Raw genomic sequence first — 23160 nt, forward strand, 5'->3', positions numbered from 1 at the left:
ATGTGCAACATTTTATATTCATACACTTTGGAGAATACATTAAGTGCATAACCACAAATCAAAGTGCCTTAACAGGCCTTAAAAGAAATCACCCTGGGCACAAGGTTCCTCAAATGGCCTGGTTATGCCAGCTTGAACAATTCTCAATTCTCAATGCCGATTCTAATATAGGGGCGACATTGGCTCAGGCAGTAAGAGCAGTCGTCTGGGAGTTGGAGGGTTGCCGATTCGATCCCACCCTGGGTGTGTCGAAGTGTACCTGAGCAAGACACCGAACCCCCAAGTGCTCCTGATGAGCTGGTTGGTACCTTGCATGGCAGCCAATCGCCGTTGGTGTGTGAGTTGGTGTACAGCGCTTTGGATAAAGGTGCTATATAAAAGCTAGCCATTTATTTAATTAAATCAGATCATGACACATGCATCTGTTTTGGTGCCACCATATTGCCCCCATGGCCTTACACAATAGAAATGCATCTTAGAAATGTTTGAATTTGCATTTATCATCAGACGCATCAAATATTTACAATGAAATTTAAATAAAAGTGAATTGAGTACAACATTGAATAAAGTGCAATAAAGGACATTAAAACATTAAACTAAAAGCATAACACATAATAAAATCAAACATTATGCAGAGTGAAACTTACCACATTCATATGGCCCCAGATTTAGTCCATTTTCAACTGTGTCAAGCTCTCTGATCCAGTGCAGTTCCCTCTCACTTAATTTTTTGGAACCAGTGACCTGCTCAATTGGATAGATAATCAGATCATCAAGACAATGACCATTCTTGGTGAAATGATCAGGGATTGGCCGATGTTCACGTTTTCTGATGGAACTTCTGTGGTCTTTGAATCTTCTTTGCAGTGTGGTTGAGGTCTTCCCAACATATTGCACCTTGCATTCTTTACACTGAATGATATAGATGACACTTGGTGTCTTACAGTCCAGGTCTTGTGTGATTTCATATGGTTTTCCTGTAGCTGCTCTCTGAAATTGATCAGATCCCTTTAATATATGCTTGCAGCAGATGCATCCCTGGGATTTACACTCATGAACGCCCATGTTGGTGTCTGCTTTCCCGGGAGCAGTCTCTTCTGTGTTTCTCTGAGGGGGGAAATGGATGTAATTAAAATGGATGTAATTAGGTTTCAGTGGCCTGACAAATGAATGGAAGTGCATATCCTAATTCCACATCTAGCTAGTAATTATGTGACTCACCTTTATTTGTCTTTCCAGTCTTAACTGAGAATTATGAAAATTAATTTAGTGTGTCTGTCAGTCTCATGTAATGTAGTTCATGTAATAAATGAGATTCAGTGAAACCATACTCATATTGGTCTGAAATGTAAGAAATGTTAAACGGTATGGCCATCCCATTGTCACATAGTGGCACCTGCCCAGTCATCTGCAACTAGTGTGACACATTGGACAATAGTGTATCTGGGAGCATGAAATCTAGGATTCATGCAAACATGCACAAAGGTATTTCAATACAGCGGTGCTCACTGAAGAGCAAAATAAAAAAAGGTATTCTTGTGTAATCATACCATGCCATTCTACTGACAATATCTTATTGAAGACATTTATTATCCGTTCGAGAAAAAAAAACTCAGCTAGGAAGTGGGGGGTAGGTATCAGCCACGTGTAATAACCAACTTGTATTTAAAGCCACTTCAACACCTTTCAATCCACTCTGTTTTGATTTCATCCAGCAGAGGACAGTATACGCTGTCCAACGGTGTATGGCATAGGTGATTTTAAGTCAGTCAGGATCACCAAGACAATCGTATAACAAGGACTGAGATCCCTCCCACAAAGCTTTACGCTGCCAACTGTAAGGTACGCAGTTTTATATTCAGCGCAGTCCATAAGTATTTGGACAGTGACACATTTTTGTTGTTTTTGCTCTGTACTCCTAATTTCAACTTTAATTTGCAAACAGTTGAAATAAAACAATCATATGTCTACCGCAAAATATTCTTAAAATTATGTAGCAAGCAAACAAAATAACATTCAGAACATAGAGTTTGGCTGAAAGAAAGAGTGCATTTCAGCAGTGTGTCGTTCAGCATACTCTGTGGTCAGCATTCCAGGCAAATTTTCTCATCATCTCTGCCATTTCATTTCTCAAAAAAAAAAAAATTCTTGAGCCACCAGAAGTGCAGATAAAGAACCAGGTACTGTATGAACAGCCTCAGAGCAGTGAGGGATACACATCCCAGGTTATACACATGACCAGTTACTGACCACCAGTTAGTGAGACCACAATGATTTCCTCATATGTAGCCACTACAACAACAATAGATATATAAAGTGTGATAATTATATAGGCGGTAAATCTTTGACCATTGAGGGACTCACCAGTCTTTCAATGAAGAGCCAGGCTCATCTGATCTTCACTTGTTTTTCAAGCCTTCTGGGTTTCTCTCTTTAATAGTCTACTTCAGTTCAGTAAGTTTCCTTTTCTCAATACATCACGCCCAGCTGTGCGTGTATGTGTGTGTGTGTGTGCGTGTTTACATGCCAGGGAACAAACTCCCTGCGGAGGTCAGAACAGTAGAATCTCTTACCACAAGAAGGATAACAAGAAGAGCAGGTTTAATTGCAACGGTAGATAAAGGGGCAGACAGAGCGTAATCCAAATAACAGGCAGGGGTCAAAACACCGGGTGGTCAGTCCAAAACAGGACAGATCGCAATCCGGAGAAACAAAGTCCAAAATACCAGGCAGGAGTCATAAAACAAAACAAAACCAGAACCAGAACCAAAACAGAACAGAATATAAATACACAACACAACACAACACAACACAACACAACACAACACAACACAACACAACACAACACAACACAACACAACACAACCATAAACAGGGGGGAACAGACTTGACGAACTAGCCCCAAGAGAACAAAACAGGCTTAAATGGACTAACAAATGAACTAAACAATAAACAGGTGTGGGAGCTGGGGAACAGAAAATGAGGAACAGGTGAGAGCAATTGACAAACGACAGGAAGGAAGTCCAAATATGGAGTGAAGGGCAGAGACATGGAATAAGGAAAGAGAGGAGGAAAAGGAGGACTGGAGTGAAAATACAGAGAAAAGAAAAATATAAAAAGGGGCACGGACGTGACAGAGAGAGAGTGAGAGAGACACAGAGAGAGAGAAAGTGTGTGAGACCTGTCCAGGGTGTATTCCTGCCTTTCGCCCAATGTATGCTGGGATAGGCTCCAGCCCCCCTGTGACCCTGTTCAGGATAAGCGGGATAAGATAATGGATGGATGGATGGATAGTTTTTCAATGTAAAAAAGAAGGATAACACACACCCAACACTTAACAAGATCCTAACAATCGGAAATTACAATAAACTCCATCACTCCTCTTCCCTCCTTCATTTCTCATCCTCTACCTCACAGCCTTGTCCTCTAACTTTCTAATGTTCATGTACATGCTGGTTCAGCTTTGCTTTTCTTCCTCTCATTAGTGTGAAAGTACTGATCAAACACACATCAAACACAATGCAAACACACATCAGCAGCTTCTGCCGTGTGACAGCTACAACCAGGAGACACCTTCACCTGTAAAACCATGTTTACGGTCGGAAAATCTATATATACCTGGTTGATCAGGACCAATTCCATCCCTGGTCTATTGTGTTTGGGTCTTTGTATTAACAAAATATATGTATGCGCTTAATTTTCCTGTCCCAAAGTCGTCTACACTTTCAGTAAATCACAGATCCTTTAGCTATTTGGGAGTGCTCTTCAGTGAGCCATATCATTCATCCATAGGTGGCGATTGTGTTTATTTCACCTCTATCTAACCGGGTAGATCAGTGGAAAACTGGGTTCTTGTGTGGGGACGTTCTGTGTGTAGCTGAACCTGTAGTGCAGAGGTTGCCAGGTTGATTCCATGCTGCTGTGCCCTTAAGGAAGGTGCTTAACCCAGATTAATTTAGTAAATACATTTTTAAATTGGATATTATCCCTGCTGAAGAAAACAGCTCAAGCTAGGTCTTGAAACAGCTGGTAGCTGGTTGACCAGTTCAGACCAGCTCCATACTCGACATGGTTTGGCAAGATCAAGCTATGTTTTGAAACCGCTTACAGCTGGTTATTTCAAGCTGGTCATAGCTGGATCTTACAACAGGAATGGAAAATAGTTGTCGTTTGTGGATTCAGACTCCAGGCACTAGGATTGCACTGAGTGCATAAAGAGCCTCACGGATGAGACAGACATCCTGCACGTATGCACGCTCGTGCTAACCTACTATCATGCCAACGGAGACCAACTGAAAGTTCACACCCACACACGTCCAGCCTGCAGGCAGTCTGAGCTTCTTAGTGGGGGAGGCGTGGCATTATTGAAAGCCTCGTGCAAGCTTAGCAGTGGCAGAACAAGAGTCAGGACGTGCTTTCAAAGAGTCTGGGATGAGGATGGGGGGAGTGGTGCATCTTGGGAACTCTTCCCTCTCCTACAACAGCGGCCACACACAAACACCCAGACACACACACACACACACACACATGCACACGGACACAGACATACACATACACACACATATTCTCACACACACACACACCCAGACACAGTATGTTTATATATTCTATTTCTCCCAGGAGTGGAGTACACCTCCCAAACCCAGCAAACATCCTGTAGGAGTGTGCTTTCTTACTCTCCCAGTCTAATGTCTAAGGTTTTTTTTCACTCCAACCCTAACAAAGCACACCGTGTGTGGTCGACATTGGCTCAGGCAGTAAGAGCAGTCATTGATCCCGCCCTGGGTGTGTCGAAGTGTCCCTGAGCAAGACACCTAACCCCTAAATGTTCCTGACGAGCCTGTTGGTGCATTGCATGGCAGCCAATCACCATTGGTGTGTAAGTGTGAATGGGTGAATGAGAAGCATCAATTGTACAGCAGTTTGGATAGAGGCATTATATAAATGCCATTTACTATTCATTGAACAGCTAGAGCTGCCTAACCCAGCGAGAGAGAGAGAGAGAGAGAGAGGAGCTCCAAAAAAGAATCTTCAATTAAAAACGTTTTTCACAGAGAAATGTTTGATTTGCGATCAAAAAATGTACATAAATGTTTATAAATAATCAGAGAAGAAAATGAAGACATTCTGAATACTAAAATAAAATAAAAAAGAGTTACAATTTTAAAAGAGTCAAAAAAGAAACAGCAGGAGGATTAAAAGTGGAAACAGGTAGTGAAGGTAAGCTTCTGGAAAACATTTTTACTTTTTAATTTTATTGACTCATTTATCTTTTAATATAAAAAATAGGAAGTTTTTCATTCAAGAAAAAAAACACTTTAAAAGGCTGCTTAAAATCAGGCATGAAGGAGGACAGCAAAGTGGCAGTTGAAATGACAGTTGGAAAAATTGGAACTGCAGCAACAGCAGCAGCAGCGACTGCAACAAATGTATCAATCTCGGCTCCAGCCAGCCAATCAGAACTCTCAGCCCAGCCAGGAGGTGTTTGAAATTCAATACCCTGAGCATATTCAGTCGGCTAAGGCAAAAAAACAACACAAGGACAAAGTCCTGAGGAGTTTCCCAGAGATACTGGTGTCAGATTATTGTGGGCCAGAAGAGAACAGGGTCAGGTGCAATGTACTGTTCTACAAGTACCCCACTGCCTGGCACACTGCCTGCACATTGTTAATGGGAGGACCAGGGGGGACTCTCTGGGGAGATACACATACAGCTCAGTGCTGGGTAGCAGTGTGGTTGATTATGCCATTACAGACATGGACCCAGAATATATTAATGCATTTACCGACATGCCACAAACACCCCTCTCTGACCATAGCCGGGTAACTCTATACCTGAAAAAAACAGAATGGGCCTTGAAAGATCATCATCATGCAGCAAAACTGTTCAACTTAGAGCCCACATGCAGATGGGGCCAGAGCAGCAGTGCAGAATACCAGGCAGCACTGAGCAGTGCTGAAATAGAGGGCATGCTGAATACCTTTCAGCAAACACAGTATCCAAGCAACAACGAGGGCTTAAACCTGGCAACAAAACACTTAAATAACATATTTGTTAAATTGGCATGTTACGACCTTCGTGTATGTGTGCTTCCTTTCCCCTGTGTATCACCAGGTTCACCATTCATCACACCTTTGCTACACCGCCTGTCCATCATAGTTACTTTGGTTCCGCCTCCACCTGTCTGAAGACTCCACTTCCCCTCTATCCACCAATCATTTTTCACTTCCTGCTCTTTAAACTGTATCTGTCCCTGGCATCTGTTAACCGGATCTTGTGTTTTCCCCTCCAATTGCTTATTGCCCCGGTTTGTTTTTCGACTCCTGATTGTTTACCGTTCCTGTTTGTTTTGCCCTGTCTTTTGTTTGTCACTTCGAGTCTGTCTACGTATTATGTTTTTGAGTTTGTTACCACGCTGACGCCAGGGTTTAGGTAAGATGGAGGCCTCTTTACTCCTGCACTTAGGATACCATCTGCTTAAACACACTAGGTTTAGTAGAATAGGATTGCCACCCACTGTATTTATGCTTGAATAGATTTTAGAATAGGTTTTTGTTTGTGTGTATATATATATATTTATATAGATATATATATTGTAGTTAGCCCTTGTAGTATTTCTTTTGTTGAAGATAGCTCTCTTGGCCTCGTAACGCCCCTTTTGCACTAACCCTGTACCTCTGTGCTTCCCCCAGCCCTGAAACGGCCCAAGAGGGAAGGAGGAAGGAGGCCTCCTTGCCCTGGGGGTGCTATCATGAATACCCCATGAAAAATAAAAATAAAATAAAAAAGCAGAAATTCTTTCTGCTATTTGCTGACTCGCTCGCTCGCTGCACCTCAGAACCCACCCCACATATGGTGGAGAATGCGGGCAGCTGACGTCTTGACGAAGATCATGGGCGACGATGACGTTGAGGCGTACCTACATGTGTTTGAGCGCACGGCTCAATGCGAAGAATGACTACTGGCGGACTGGGTGGCCATACTAGCCCCCTTCCTGATGGGGGAGGCCCAACAGGCCTACCGGGACATAGCCATGGCTGACGCCACTGACTACCTCAAGTTGAGGAAAGCCATCCTGGCCCGGTACGGGTTCAGCTTACCCACAAGAGCCCAGCGATACCACAATTGGTCCTATGACGCCTCCCAGCCCGCCCGGTCCCAAATCGCCATCCTGACCCATCTGACCAAGAGCTCACTCAGGGAGAGAGGCCACCCCTGTTGGAGAGGGTGGTGCTGGGCCGATGCACCCATGCCCTACCAACGGAGGCCAAACGGTACGTAGCCCAGGTGGGACCCACCTCCGTAGAACTCCTAGTGGCCCTCCTCGAAAAACATCAGGTCACACAGAAAATGCTCCGACCGGGCCGCGCCGAAACCCACGGAGGGACAATCCGTGACGCACCCACCGCCCTGCCCAGACCCAAATTGCCGGGGCAGACCTAAGGCGAGGAGACCATGGTGGAAAACCAGGAAATACCCCACGGTGTGGGTGGACCTAATCACCCAATGGGGGACGTACTCGGGGAGAGCAGGGGTGGTACCCAACCTACCCGTGCCAGTGTTAATGGGAAGAGACTGTCCGTTATTTCAGACCTATTGGGAGGGGCCCCGGTCTCCGAATAGGTCTGACGGGCTGCCCGTCATAACCCTCAACCAGTCTGGGCAGTGACGACCAGGGACAGTGAAGTAGAGGCCCCGCCACCAGAGAGGGAACCCTGACCAAGAACCTCGCCCACCAGTGGATCCATCACCACGTCTGAGAGAGAGCTTGGGGACGCCCTACCCCCAGAGAGAGAAGTCCGCCTGGCCTTCTCGGATGGCCCCTGTGAGATGAGCGAGGAGGCCAAAGCACCCACTCACTTTGGCACCAGCCAACTAAACGAGCCGAAGTTCGCTCAAGCATGGAGAGACGCCAGAGACCTCAACAGGGTACCACAAAGGGCGGTGAGTACACCAGCTTATTCCTTCCTTCCTTCCTTCCTTCTTTGTTTGTTAAAAAAAATAAAAATAATAATAAATAAAAAAAAATAAAAAATAAAGAAATAGGCCCTGGTCCTTATCTTCGTTGTACGGGTAGCAATTGAAATTTCACTTCCCTCTAGGGTCCTTCAGCGCACTTATCCCTGGTTATGGGTATGCACTTTGTTGTACATCGCTCTCGCAGCACATAACATTGTGGAGAGTGGGCGAATCCTCGTCACTGATTTCGAGCGCGGGGGTTCCCCACTAAGGGTTGTCAACGTGTACGGCCCCACCAGTGTGGCCGAGAGGGTCTCCCTCTTCACAAATTGAAAACCAATAAAAACCCAAAACCCATTTAAGCAGTAGGTCTTTTGTTCATCTCACTTTTATCCAAATTATGTTACCAACTCCCAAGGTATCATATATCCTATCATCCATATAACTCATGTGGATTGAAAGACTTATTTGTAGTTTGTGAGTGTGTGTGTTTGTACATGCCAGGGTTATTATCATAAATGAAGACAGAAACTAAGACCAAAACTATTTCTTTAAAAACATTTTTGTTAAATAAAATAAAAGAATAAACGCAAAATACATGGAAAAACTAAAACAACATTAACACTAGAAGTGGAAAAACGAAGTGAAACAAAATTAGAAATGCATCACATAGGGTGAAGTCAGGTCATTTGGCCATCAGTTAAAATGGGCCAGATAAGGTTGGGGTGTCTTTAAGATTTAATAGTCAATAATCTCTAACTGTTGCCACAATAGTATTTGACATGTAGAAACTGTTTTGTTTGGTCTAACATTGCTAAAGATGGCGGGGCAACGTTTGATACAGAGACTTTTGGAGAAAAAAACATGATGAGTGCCCTGTCAATGATAAGGTTGATAAATGTATAAGCAAGGAATGCACATTGACAAGTACAGTTTTATGATCCGTTTCTTGATGGCCTCTTTCAGAAAAATAGCAATATTTATTTTATTAAATGCACTTTTAGTTACTGGCCCATTTTACCTTAATGTGTCAGATAAACTGAGCATGAGTCATTTAATTTAAAATGGGAAACCTTCTGCATTGACTTTGAGCAGAAATGTTGATGGTTACATTAATGGCATTTGGCAGAAAAAAAAACACCCTAGAGGGAAGTACAATTTCAACTGCTACCTGCACAACAAAGATGGCCTATCATGAAACATCTTTATGCCATCTCCAGTATTCCTGTGCTCAAAACCTGTAAGGATTGTGAGAGAAGGGGGGCTCCCCAGGGGGCCCAGGAAGACTCCTCCAGGAACCCCACTCCCACAGGCCTGGGTGCCAAAAGGTGGGGGCTAACAATGCATGCTCCAGGGTTAAATTACTTTACAGCCACATATTGCCAGAGGAAGCCAGCAAGCTGACCAGCACACTGAGTGACAATGCCAGATGTTAATCATTTCCGCCTTACCCCTAGAGGGAAGTACAATTTCAACTGCTACCTGCACAACAAAGAAAAGTACCAGGGCCGTTTTTTCTTTTTGGTTCCTCTTATTGAAGCCTATTCAAATATTATTCAAAAGATTCAAGCCTGGATATGTCATAGTCCAATAGGAGACATAGCACCTTTATAAATAAATGTCCACACACACACACACACACAAACTCACACACAGCATGCACACACATACACAGTAGCTTAATGTGTTAGATAAAATGAGCCATCTGCATTGACTTTCAACAGATATTTTGATGGTTCCTCTTATTGAAACCTATTCAAATATTATTCAAAATATTCAAGCTTGGATATGTCATAGTCCTATTGTATAGACACAACACCTTTATAAATAAATGTACACACTCACACACATTCACACCCAGCATGCACACACACATACACACAGTCACATGCATATGGCCACAAACATGCATATACACACACACTCACACACAGCATGCACACACACACACAGTCACATGCATATGGCCACAAACATGCATATACACACACAAACACACACATGCACAAATAGGCTACATGCACATGCAGGCACACATGTGTAGATGTACACACAAATTCACTCTCCTCACACACACAGGCACACACACATGTTCAGACAATGAGTTTAGTTTTTGAATGTAATTCATGCGTTTTCATGTAATTGCTGTTGTCTTTCAATATTTCCCATTGTTAAACACCCACAGATCCACCTCTATGATGCCTTGTTCAACTAAAAATGAAAGAAAGAACATTCATTGATCAGAATGATGTTTTAGCTGAATAGGTGGTCCATTATACCTGATCACAGTACCCTTGTCTTGATAGACATGACTTAATAGATAAGAAACATATTTGAGAGCATTATGTCCATAGCTATTTTCATAGTGTGAAAGATGACTTGCCAAAAGATGACTTACCTTGCTTTATTTTAATGAATCACACCAGTTTAACAGTTGTATGCTATTTTGGACGCAAGCTATGTTGAAAGAGTGATACAGGGTATGTGGTTCCAAAGAGGACACATTCGACATGTTGGAAATAAATCATGCTTTACAAGAGTGCTAAATAAGTGTATCGCCTCTACCTTTCATTCGCAAAATTGCCAATACCCTTTACAGTGCACTTCTCTAAGATTATGAATTCTTTGTGAGGTCTGAATCTTCAACAATCTGCCCAGTTGTGGCACATATTGTTTGACGAAGAGTAGACATTGTACATAGCTGCAGCATGTTGTCAGGTCAAGTTCCTGGCTAACCTGGGGGAAATACAACAGAGACCCCCTGCCATGCTGAAAGAAGTGTCCGGGGAGCAGACAATGTCTCTTACCGTGCAGGTGTCTTTGAGTGGCACCAGCGGTTCAGAGAGGGAGGGTCTTGTGGTCCTTGGAGAACAACTTGGGCACCATCTTTGCACCCACATTCCGCATGTCCAAATTTTCCTCAAAGATGATCCTCATAGACTCATTATTTAATCCCAATTCCTCAGCAGTCATTCTGATTGTCAATCTGTGATTCATCCGCACCAGTTAATTGGCCGAACTGGGCGTCTTTTGTCTCCATCTGACAGGGGAAAAGGCTTTTGGCGGGTATATTTTTTTACATTAGGCGGGTTTTGTTTACTGAGAAATTACACATTACAAACAAACAAGTTGTTATCAAACAATAAATGCAGATATAAAATATATTATAAAGTGGTTTGTTTTCACTTTTCTGCACTGAAGCATCGATCTCTGATAATGATATATTTGAAAATCAAGCGTTGCCCGCACCATCAGTTTTTCAGGTTGGATAGCTACGTCGAAGTGGGGAAAATACAAAAGGTTTTATCGGAAGGAGTGGGAGTCAGATACTGATTTGATATTCATGTGACACAGTCACATGCATATGGCCACAAACATGCATATACACACACAAACACACACATGCACAAATGGGCTACATGCACATGCGGGCACACATGCAGGATTATTTCTCCTAATGACATACCAAAAATAAATGAAGAACTCTAATTTCATTACATCGTGTTTACAACTTTTTCGGGATGACTAAAAATAACATCAACTTACTTCAAAATCGTTTTGGTGCAGTAACTTCACCTTGAAGAGATGTTGCGTTGAGCAAGAGTAGTGGTAGCCAGGAAATGTGTTGAAATAACATTTGGCGACATCTGGTGGTCTTGTGGAGAAATGCAGCTGGGGGCGTTTTACCCCAAACTACCTATGTGTTATAACCTGGAATGGACTATTGAACGATAACAATGAATAGACATCCAAAAACCCAGACAGGTGGCCTACATAAAATGGAGGAGTCTGATGAAGTTCCACGAGGCTCAAAGGGTCATTTATATTTTGGGGTGAACATATGTAAAGCACAGTGAGCAGATTCATTAATATTTAGTATTATCATGATATTTTTGCAGACTTATCCGCTTGGAAATTCACCTGACTCGTCTGGATTTACATAAAAACATAAAATGTTTTCTCAGTGAATGAGTGCTTGGTGCTGTGGGGTGTACCCAGATGTGACTTGTGTTGGCTCAGGATCACAGATTAATTATATTCCCTATTAGGAGAGGTCAGGTCTCCATGTCTCAGGCTTTGTGCCGGAGGACTTTGCACTGGCCCCTGCATTGTGCAGGGGGGAACAGGTACCAAAGGCAGAGGCTGGATGTGGTGTATTGGGCCAGATGGGAGGAAATAATGAGCTTAATTTTTTCTGTAAAAATGCCCTGCCCCCTCCTACTGTCAGTCCCAGGAGAGTGTCTCCCCTACTGTCAGTCCCAGGAAAGTGTCTCCCCCCTACTGTCAGTCCCAGGAGAGTGTCTCCCCCTACTGTCAGTCCCAGGAGAGTGTCTCCCCCTACTGTCAGTCCCAGGAGAGTGTCTCCCCTACTGTCAGTCCCAGGAGAGTGTCTCCCCTACTGTCAGTCCCAGGAGAGTGTCTCCCCTACTGTCAGTCCCAGGTGAGTGTCTCCCCCTACTGTCAGTCCCAGGAGAGTGTCTCCCCTACTGTCAGTCCCAGGAGAGTGTCTCCCCCTACTGTCAGTCCCAGGAGAGTGTCTCCCCCTACTGTCAGTCGCAGGACAGCGCGTTTTCTTGGGACATTCAGTCTGCCCTAGCTTTCCCACATTAGAAATGAATCAGGCTGAAGTTTAAGTAACTTTTTAACTATTCAACAACTGTTCAAATAACAAATCACACACACACACAGAGTACAGAATAATTCCCCTTTTATTCTGGGCACATTCTACTTTATGGATGATGATTGATATGATTATACACTCAGTGAGACTTATAGGGAGGTAAAGTGGATGTGTCGGGGACCGATACTTCCAGTATATTGCTCCGTATTAAATAACACAACTACATAGCGCTGAAGTCTGGATTCAAAGTATGTAAATGGTCCTGTCCCGCCTGGACTATTGCAATTCTCTGCTGGCTGGCCTTCCAGCATCTGCCATCAGACCCCTACAACTGATCCAGAATGCTGCAGCCCATCTGGTATTCAATGTTCCCAGACATTCACATGTCACCCCCCTGCTCAGCAACCTCCACTGGCTGCCTGTTAAAACTTTGGCGCTCGCATACCAGGCAGTTAAAGGATCAGCCCCTGTATATATTCAATCCCTTATCAAGACCTATACACCAACAAGACCCCACTTCGTGCCGTCCGGCGCCTCCCCCTCGCCACACCTGCACTTCACGCTCACGACTGCTGTCTGTCCTGGTCCCACGGTGGTGGAATGACCTCCCAGTGGATGTCAGAACGGCAGAGTCTCTGACCTCCTTCAAGCGCAGACTGAAGACCCATCTCTTCAGGCTACACCTTTCCCTCCCTAACTCACCACCATGATTAGCCTTAGACCGTAATGGCACTTATGTATAGATATTGTTACTTGTATAGGTATTGTTGTTTTTATTGCCTGTTGTATTGTTGTATTCTAGCTGCCAACTGTGGTATGCTAGTTTGAAAGGTGATTGTACTCTTCGACGGTTCTGATTTGCTGTATGTTTACACTAGGACTCGGAACTGTACTGTCCTCTCAGGTCTACTTTTGCACTTGTTCTTGTGTGCACTTTGTTGTACGTCGCTCTGGATAAGAGCGTCTGCTAAATGCCATGTAATGTAATGTAATGATAGTTATATAGGCAGTAAATCTTTGACTATTGAGGGACTCACCAGTCTTTCAATGAAGAGCCAGATTCATCTGATCTTCACTTGTTTTGCAAGCTTCCAAACATGTTTCTCTCTTTAATAGTCTATTTCAGTTCAGTAAGTTTCCTTTTCTCAATACACCCCGCTCAGCTTTGCGTTTATGGGTGTATGGGTATGTGTTTGTTTGTGTGTGTGCGTGTTTGTACATGCCAGGGTTCCATCCATCCATCCATTATCTGAACCCGCTTATCCTGGACAGGGTCGCAGGGGGGCTGGAGCCTATCCCAGCATACAATGGGCGAAAGGCAGGAATACACCCTGGACGGGTCGCCAGTCCATCACAGGGCACACACACCATTCACTCACACACTCATACCTACGGGCAATTTTAGACTCTCCAATCAGCCTAACATGCATGTCTTTGGACTGTGGGAGGAAACCGGAGTACCCGGAGGAAACCCACGCAGACACGGGGAGAACATGCAAACTCCGCACAGAGAGGCCCCGGCCGACGGGGATTCGAACCCAGGACCTCCTTGCTGTGAGGCGGCAGTGCTACCCACTGCACCATCCGTGCCGCCCATGCCAGGGTTATGATCATAAATTAAGACTCCACTGTGGTGGAACAAATTCCTTGTGCAGGTCAGAACAGCAGAATCTCTTACCACCTTTGAGCGCAGACTGAAGATGCACCTCTTCAAGATGTACCTCTCCCCGCCCCTCCCTACCTCCCTGTAAACCTTAACTGTTGTTTTTACTTGTGTTATTCCTCTAGGATGATACCTTTGCTTGTTTTGTTTGGCTAAACAGGTAAGCTGTTTATTCATATATTTGCGTGGCGCGGTATAAAAAAAAATTATAATAATTCAGATGATCAAATAGGCCCTAGTCCTTATCCTTGTTGTGCTGTTAGCAGTTGAAATTGTACTTCCCTCTAGGGTCTTTCAGTTATGGGTGTGCACTTTGTTGCGCTTTGAGCGTCTGCCAAATGCCGATAATGTAATGCAGTGGTGGGCCGTTCAGGGCTTCTGAACACTATCAGAAGCACTGACCTACATTTACAACCTAAAATCAAATTTTTGTTCCATGAAATTGTATTAATTTATTCCCAACAGTCTATTCTCTTCATTTTGTAGCGTTTCTCTTGGCTGCATTGCTCCCAGTACGTGTATGTGGATGTTAGATTTTTGTCTAAACAGATTTTAGACTCTATGTGCTGCCATGTCAATCTAATCTGCCCAGGGCCTTCAGAATCAGTCGTGCTGGCCGATGGAATCTAGACTATATTAGCGATTGACTGTTTCTTTAACCAATCAGATTTCAGCATTTTTCCGTCCTCTGATTGGTTGGTCAGAGCAAAACACACAGCCAAGTGCGACTAGCAGTTCGACTAGCAAAACAAGTCTGTAGCGATCGACACACATTTAAATTTGAATATTTTACGCCTACAATGGCCGAAGGAGGAGGAGAAATTGACTTGGTCTCGGACATCAATCAATTTTCAAGACGGACTGGATGGAAAAGCGAGACATCGTGAGGAGAGGTCGGCCAACCCCGAAGCTAGCTAGCTTGTCTCAGGTTGTAGTGTAGAGGTTTGGAGTTGTCCTAACTGTGTTTCATGCTGTATTAATAATGGTAATTATCCTCAATACGCGAAATTCCCCTCTCTCTGATGCTACGCATTTTTTAATAGTATTGATGTTTTTTTTTATATAACTGCGACGTGATAGTGGTTGTACTAAGAGGTGGACTAAGTCGGGTACATCCCCACTGAACGAAAATAATTGCTTTAAAAACATTTTTGTAAACTAAAATATCAAATATTTGACCATTGAGGGACTCACCAGTCTTTCAATGAAGAGCCAGGCTCATTTGATCTTCACTTGTTTTTCAAGCCTTCCGGGTTTCTCTCTTTAATAGTCTACTTCAGTTCAGTAAGTTTCTCAATACATCACGCCCAGCTGTGCGTGTGCGTGTACGTGCGTGTACGTGTGTGTGCGTGTGCGTGTGTGTGTGTGCGCGCGCGCGTGTGCGTGTGTGTGCTTGCGTGTGTGTGCTTGCGTGTGTGTTTGTTTGGGCATGTGAAGCCTTTGCATGGGCCAGGCCAACAGTAGACTTCTGATACTGGTATGCAGAGAATATTGAGCATTTTGCACCAAAGGTTAACTGATGTGCTCAGGTGTGTGTTTCAAAAGCACACTGTGTGAAGAGTTTTGGAAAAAAAGGACATGGTATTGAGACAAGTGTGAAAACGATTGTAAAAATAAAAAAAACTGTAATTGTCTACTTCAGTTCAGTAAGTCTCGTTTTCTCAATACACCCCGCCCAGCTGTGCGTGTGTGTGTGTGTGTGTGTGTGTGTGTGTGTGAGTGTGTGTGTGAGTGTGTGTGTGTGTGTGTGTGTGTGTGTGTGTGCGTGCATGTGTGTCTGTGTGTCTGTGTTTTTGACTTAGTTGTCCTTAGTGCCACTGTCACATACAGTACCAGTCAAAAGTTTGGACACACCTTGCCTTTTTCTGGATTTTTTGATCAATGTTTTATTTCCACTGTTTGTAATCAAGCAATTCATATGTGTCAAAGTGCAGATTCTCATATTTCAACATCAGATGAGCCTCAAACCATCCTGCTGCTGCCAGATATGCTGTAGATACTACAAGGGACATTTCTCCTGACTCATTTTCCTGTTGTTCAGGAGAGACAACCCTTGACGTATCTACTGTGTATCTAGTAGCAGCAGGGTTGTTTGAGGCTGGTTTGATACCTCAGACCCTTGATGACGTAAAGCCATTTAGCCAACAAATGTGTTCTATACTGTATCAGCATAATTTACAGCCAAATCTAGTCCTACCTCCCAATTCCCATAGAGATCCATTAAAATGCAAAGAGTTATAGTATCGTTTGTAGGACAACCTGAGAACAAGATATCCAGACTCTGGTGATGTTGATAGGTCACAGACATCAGGAAGTCATGCTATGCAATGGATATGCAACTAAATACTATTTTATTTGACATTATGTGAAAGTGTCTCAAACATTGAAATTCTGTAATTACTACATGGTGGGTGCAACCAAAACATATAAAAACATGGTTTCATAAAATATGCACTGTGACCACATATGAATTGCTTGATTACAAACAGTGGAAATAAAACATGAATAAAAAAATCCAGAAAAGGGCAAGGTGTGTCCAAACTTTTGACTGGTACTATAGTTTGGCCAGTTTACAAGCACCCCCTCCCCAGTCTCATCTGCAACTAGTGACACATTGGACAAGAGTGTATCTGGGAGCATGAACTCTAGGATTCATGCAAACATGCACAGACATATTTCAATATACTGAAGAGCAAAATTAAATGCCATTCTACTGACAATATCTTATTGAAGACATTTATTATCCATTCGAGAAAAAAGAAAAACTCAACTTGTATTAAAAGCCACTTCAGCACCTTTCAATTCACTCTGTTTTGATTTCATCCAGCAGAGGACAGTATACGCTGTCCAACGGTGTATGGCATAGGTGATTTTAAGTCAGTTAGGATCACTAAGACAACCGTATAACAAGGACTACGATCCCTCCCACAAAGCTTTACGCTGCCAACTGTAACTGTAATGTACGCAGTATTATATTCAGTGCAGTCCATAAGTATTTGGACAGTGACACATTTTTATTGTTTTTGCTCTGTACTCCTAATTTTAACTTTACTCGAACTTTAATTTGCAAACAGTTGAAATAAAACAATCATATGTCAACAGCAGAATATTCTTGAAATTATGTATCAAGCAAACAAAATAACTTTCAGAACATAGAGTTTGACTGAAAGCAAGAGTGCATTTCAGCAGCGTGTCTGTTACATTCCACGTATGTGTGTCTGTCTGTTTCCCGCCCTTAAACTCTGCAGATGAAGCCATCAACCATTACCATTCGCTGTCCCTGCTGTCAATCATTGTCCTGGTCCCGCCTCCACCAATCACGTCCCTCCTCTGTTTCCATAAGCTGTGTGTTGGCTGCCCCACGTGGGCTATGCTAGGCTTGGCGGCTCATTCGATTGAGAACCCTGTCGATGTATGTTGTTTATCTGTTCTCCTACTCGTGTGAATGTGGTTGTCCGCGTATAGGCCCGGGGGCAGGTAAGACAGAGGCCTCTATACACTGTTGCTGCACGTAGGGTGAACAATTGTTTAGACACCTTAGGAAAGGGGTGATTGCCACCTATGTAATTTTGATTATAGAGTACAGAGATATTATTTTGTTCAGGGAACAATTAGTATGTATTCAGTTTTTAGCTCTATTTGGTTTTGTTAATTTCATTCATTTGGCAACACCGAGGTCCCTTGGCCTCATACCCCTGCCAGACCTCTTCGTTCAGCCTCCACAGGCCGCTTGGCACCTCCCCCTCTCCGAACCTCCACCTCACGCTCACGACTACTGTCTGTTCTGGCTCCACGGTGGTGGAACGAACTCCCCGTTGAGGTCAGAACTGTAGAATCTCTCCCCACCTTCAAGCACAAACTGAAGACGCACCTCTTCAAGCAGCACCTCTCCCCATCCCTCCCTACCTCCCTGTGAACCTTAATTGTTGTCTTTGTGATTTACTTTATGTATCGCTATTTTTAGTTGGCTAGGTAAGCAGTATTTGGATAGTTAAGTTTAGTCACTTTTGCTCTGTTTGTTTGTTTGTTCTCAAAAAATAAAAAAAATAAAAAAATATTGGCCCTCGTCCTTATCTTTCTTGTACAGGTAGCAGTTGAAATTGTACTTCCCTCTAGGGTCTTTCAGCGCATTTATCCCTGGTTATGGGTATGTACTTTGTTGTACGTCGCTCTGGATAAGAGCGTCTGCCAAATGCCAATAATGTAATGTAATGTAATGTGTCTTTGTCTTGTGAATATTTGTTTAAATCTGTAAATATCACCTCCACTGTACTTTTGTAAATACACTTTATTGCACCTCAATTCTGGTTTGTTCGATCATTTTCACTCCCATAACTCTCAAATATATCCTCCCGGTCATTTTATTTAATTATAATTTTGTTGCGTACTCCCTCCTACCCCTGGACGCCTGAGAACGTAACAAAAATGGGGGCTCGTCCGGGACATTGAGCGTTTTGATGGAAATATCGCCAGCCATTGAGTAGGCTTCTTAGGCTGTACAAAAACTGGTGTATTCAGAATGGAGAACACTGAAACCAAGCACGCGGAGTTTGAAGTGGAAACATTTCATAGAAACCTTTCTGTTTCTGGTTTTGACAAGTGTGGTAAGGCAGAATTAATTCTTATTGCACAGCATTATAGCATCCCGGTAACAAAACAGTCTTTGAAAAAAAATATTCGGTCTGTGGTACGGGATAAGTTAGTAGAGCTGGGTATCTTTGTCCTGCCTGCGGTCCAACCTGAGCTGGAGCAGGGTGCTGCGACTTCGATCGGAGGAGAAGGAGGAGAGGCCGTTGCCGATTACCCCGCCGCAGCCGGTAACTCTGCCGAGGTTCGAAGGGCTCTCGCTGGTCTCGGCGTCGTCTGAGTCGATGGCTGGGGCGAGGTTGAGAATTTGTTTATCCCGCCTGCAACTAGGACGAGAAGCCAGGGAGAAACGGGAAGCCAGAGAGGCCCTAGAAAGAGGTCAGAGAATTGAGTTTGAGCATATATTAGCTATGCGGACACTGGAGATTGAGGCGGAGACTAAGTTAAAGATGCGTAAATTGGAGTTGGAGAACGCCGCTGTGCAAGCTGCTACGTTACCAGCCTCAGTTATGCCCGCGCCACTTTCTACGCACTATGACGTGCGAAGGCACATAGCTATCCCCCCTTTTCGGGAGACGGAGGTGGATACCTATTTTAGCACTTTTGAGCGCCTTGCTACTGCACTTAATTGGCCAAAAGACATTTGGACCACCTTGCTCCAGTGTAAACTGACAGGTAAAGCGCAGGATGCAGTGGCTACCTTGTCGCTTGCCGATAGTTTAAATTATGAAGTCGTTAAGGCTGCGGTGCTCGGTTCTTATGAGTTGGTGCCGGAGGCTTATAGGCAGAAATTCAGAGACTACCGAAAGACCTCGACTCAGTCTTTTGTTGAGTTCGCTAGGGAGAAGGGAACTCTGTTCGATAAATGGTGTGCTGCTAGCAAATCAACAGACTATAATTCACTCCGAGAATTAATTTTATTGGACGAATTTAAGAAGTGCACGCCAGAGAGGTGTGTAGTATATTTGAATGAGCAAAAGGTTACGTCCTTAAATGAGGCGGCAATCTTTGGCGATGAGTTTACCCTCACACATAAAGGTGTGTTTGCGACGTCTCGTGGGAAAACTGCTGAGGCTGAGGTTGCGCCATCAGTTAAACCCCCTAAATCTCCCCCTGCACGCTCTAAGGAAGAGCAGGAGTGTTTTTACTGCCACAAGAAGGGTCATGTAATAGCAGATTTCTATTTATTAAAAAATAAAAATACCAGTACCCCAAAACCTACCAGGTTGGATAGAGCAGTATCCAGTATCCAGTGCCAGAGAAGAAGGTAGCGTTAGCTACGGGCCATTCGTATTTGAAGGATTTGTGTCTCTGGTTGCGGAACCGAATGTCCAAAAGGCAGTTCGAATTTTAAGGGACACTGGAGCATCCCAGTCCTTCTTACTGGCGAGGATCTTGCCTTTGTCAGATACGTCCTCCTGTGGGGCGGACATCATAGTTCAAGGAATCGAGATGGGTTTTATTAGTGTTCCGTGTTGCATAAGGTGCAAGTTAACACGGATTTAATGTCTGGCTGTTTTAAAGTAGCCGTGCGTTCTTCTCTACCAGTTCCAGGGATAGACCTCAGTATGGGGAACGATATTGCAGGTGGAAAAGTGTACCCTGTACTAGAGGTTGTGAAAAACCCTGAGACACACGCTACGCCAGAGGTTTCGAAAAGTCCCCCTGACATTTACCCTGCATGTGTGCTTACCCGAGCACAAGCACGAAAATGGGGCGAGCAGGTGAATTTGTCAGACTCCATCTTAGCCACTCCGTTCGCTAGCGATGTCCCGGTACCCGAGAGATCGCCTAAAAAGGTGAAGGAGAAACACTTGTCAAGGGATATGCTTTCGATGAAGCTGCCAGTCACACGCGAGCAGCTTATTGACGCTCAGAAAACGGACGCATCACTCAAGCAGGTTGGTCAGGGTAAAGTACGGCCTGTAAACGCAAAGATTATGGCCGTTACCAATTTTCCCGCACCTGCGACCAAACGCGAGTTGCGTAGGTTTATTGGAATGGCTGGCTACTACCGTAGCTTTTGCCGTAATCTTTCTTCAGTCTTAGCTCCCCTGACATGTTTGCTCAGTTTGGCAAGACAGTTTGTTTGGACACAAGATTGTCAACATGCCTTTGAAAGCGTCAAAGCCTTGTTGTGCATTTACATTTACATTTACATTTTTGTCATTCGGCAGACGCTTTTAATCCAAAGCGCCTTACAAGTGCATAGGCTCGACCACAAGTCAAAGCATCACATCCTGAACTAGGAAAATACACATGGAATGCTGTTCTAAACATAGTCGTCGTCATAAGTGCAAATTTTTTTTAATTTTTTTTTTGGGGGGGGGGGGGGGGGTTAGACAAGGATAGGGATATCAGAAAGGAGGGGCGGGGGAAATCAGGAGGGAGGGCTAAGGTAGAGTTTGAAAAGGTGTGTTTTGAGACTGCGTCGAAATAGGGGGAGGGATTCTGCTGTCCTGACAGTGCTAGGCAAGTCATTCCGCCACTGAGGAACCAGAACAGAAAACAGGTGTGAACGTGCAGCTCGACCGCCAGGTGCACGTAGAGAGGGAACCATAAGGCGACAGGAGCTGGCAGACCGGAGTGGTCTCGCTGGGGAGTAGGGAGTGATGAAGCATTGTATGTAAGGTGGGGCAGTCCCCTTAGCAGCCTGAAATGCCAACACTAGGGCCTTGAAACGGATGCGTGCGGCAATAGGAAGCCAGTGGAGGCCAATGAGAAGCGGGGTGACATGAGCCGACCTGGGCTGACTGGTGATCAGGCGGGCTGCAGCATTCTGGACCAGCTGGAGGGGCTTGATGGCACACGCCGGGAGACCGGCTAGGAGGGAGTTGCAGTAATCCAGGCGGGAAATGACGAGCGCCTGAACGAGGAGCTGGGTGGCTTTCTCCGTCAGGAGATGACGGATACGGCGTATATTATACAGAAAGAACCTGCAGGTTCTGGCAGTGGAGGATACTCCCGTGCTCGCCGCTCCGGAGTTCACGCTACCGTTTAAGTTAGAGGTAGACGCGAGTGCCTTGGGAGCTGGAGCTGTGCTACTGCAGGAAGACGCAGGCGGAATTGATCACCCCATCTGTTTCTGTTCACTAAGCCCCAGCTAAACTACTCTACAATAGAGAAGGAAGCACTGGCCTTACTTTTGGCGTTACAACATTTCGAAGTGTATGTTGGATCCAGCTCTGTCCCGGTTGTCATATACACCGACCGTAATCCCTTAGTTTTTCTGTCTAGAATGTATAATCAAAACCAGAGATTAATGCATTGGTCACTAGTAAAACAAAGTTACAACCTAGAAATAAAACATAAAAAAGGTAAGGACAATGTTTTGGCAGATGCCTTATCTCCTACATAGGGTAGGCCTATGTTAAAAAAAAAAAGTATAAAAATAAATTGTTCTTCGGTATTGGTATTAGTATTAGTATTAGTTCTTCGGTATTAGCTGCAGCCTGCCTTTTGGTGGGCGTGTTACGTTCAGTGTCGTTCAGCATACTCTGTGGTCAGCACTCCAGGTAAATATTCTCATCATCTTTGCCATTTAATTTCTCCAAAAAAAATGCTAATAAAGAACCAGGTACTGTAGGAACAGCCTCAGAGCAGTGAGGGATACACATTCCAGGTTATACACATGACCAGTTACTGACCACCAGTTACTGAGACCACAAGGATTTCCTCATACGACATGTAGCCACTACAACAACAATAGATATATAAAGTGTGATAATTATATAGGCGGTAAATCTTTGACCATTGAGGGACTCACCAGTCTTTCAATGAAGAGCCAGGCTCATCTGATCTTCACTTGTTTTTCAAGCCTTCCGGGTTTCTCTCTTTAATAGTCTACTTCAGTCCAGTAAGTTTCCTTTTCTCAATACACCCCGCCCAGCTGTGCGTGTATGTGTGTCTGCGTGTGTGTCTGTGTCTGTGTCTGTGTGCTTGTTTGTGCCTGTGTGTCTGTTTATGTGGGTACCTGCATGTGTGCGTGTGTGTGTCTGTGTGCTTGTGTATTTCTGCGTGTTTGTGCATGTGTGTCTGTGTGCTTGTGTGTTTGTTTGTGTCTATGTTCTTCTTTGTTTGTGTGTGTGTTTGTGTGTGCAAGTGACTGTGTTTGTGTGTTTGTGTTTGTGTGTGTGTGTGTGTGTCTATGTGTGTGTGTGTTTCTGTGTCTGTGTGCTTGTGTGTGTGTGTGTGTGTGTGTGTGTGTGTGTGTGTGTCTATGTGTGTGTGTGTTTCTGTGTCTGTGTACTTGTGTGTGCTTGTGTGTGTGTGTTTGTGTGTGTTTGTGTGTTTGTGTGTGTGTGTGTGTGCATCACCTCCATCACTCCTC

The 23160-nt window shown here is 44.1% G+C and overlaps 1 long non-coding RNA gene across 2 annotated transcripts; it reads right to left on the reverse strand.

The window, feature by feature from the left end:
* Positions 1-16783: 16783 nt before the first annotated feature.
* LOC133136309 (uncharacterized) lies at positions 16784-22654 on the reverse strand. Of its 2 annotated transcripts, none has more exons than XR_009709510.1 (3): positions 22597-22654; positions 20524-20621; positions 16784-20248 (listed from the first exon to the last, which is right to left on the reverse strand). It is a non-coding gene; the product is annotated as an uncharacterized LOC133136309 (long non-coding RNA). The 2 variants fall into 2 exon arrangements; XR_009709509.1 differs by lacking the exon at positions 22597-22654 and adding an exon at positions 21974-22575.
* Positions 22655-23160: the final 506 nt, after the last annotated feature.

The sequence above is a fragment of the Conger conger genome, chromosome 1 (genome assembly GCF_963514075.1).
Source record: "Conger conger chromosome 1, fConCon1.1, whole genome shotgun sequence".
Lineage (NCBI taxonomy): Eukaryota > Metazoa > Chordata > Actinopteri > Anguilliformes > Congridae > Conger > Conger conger.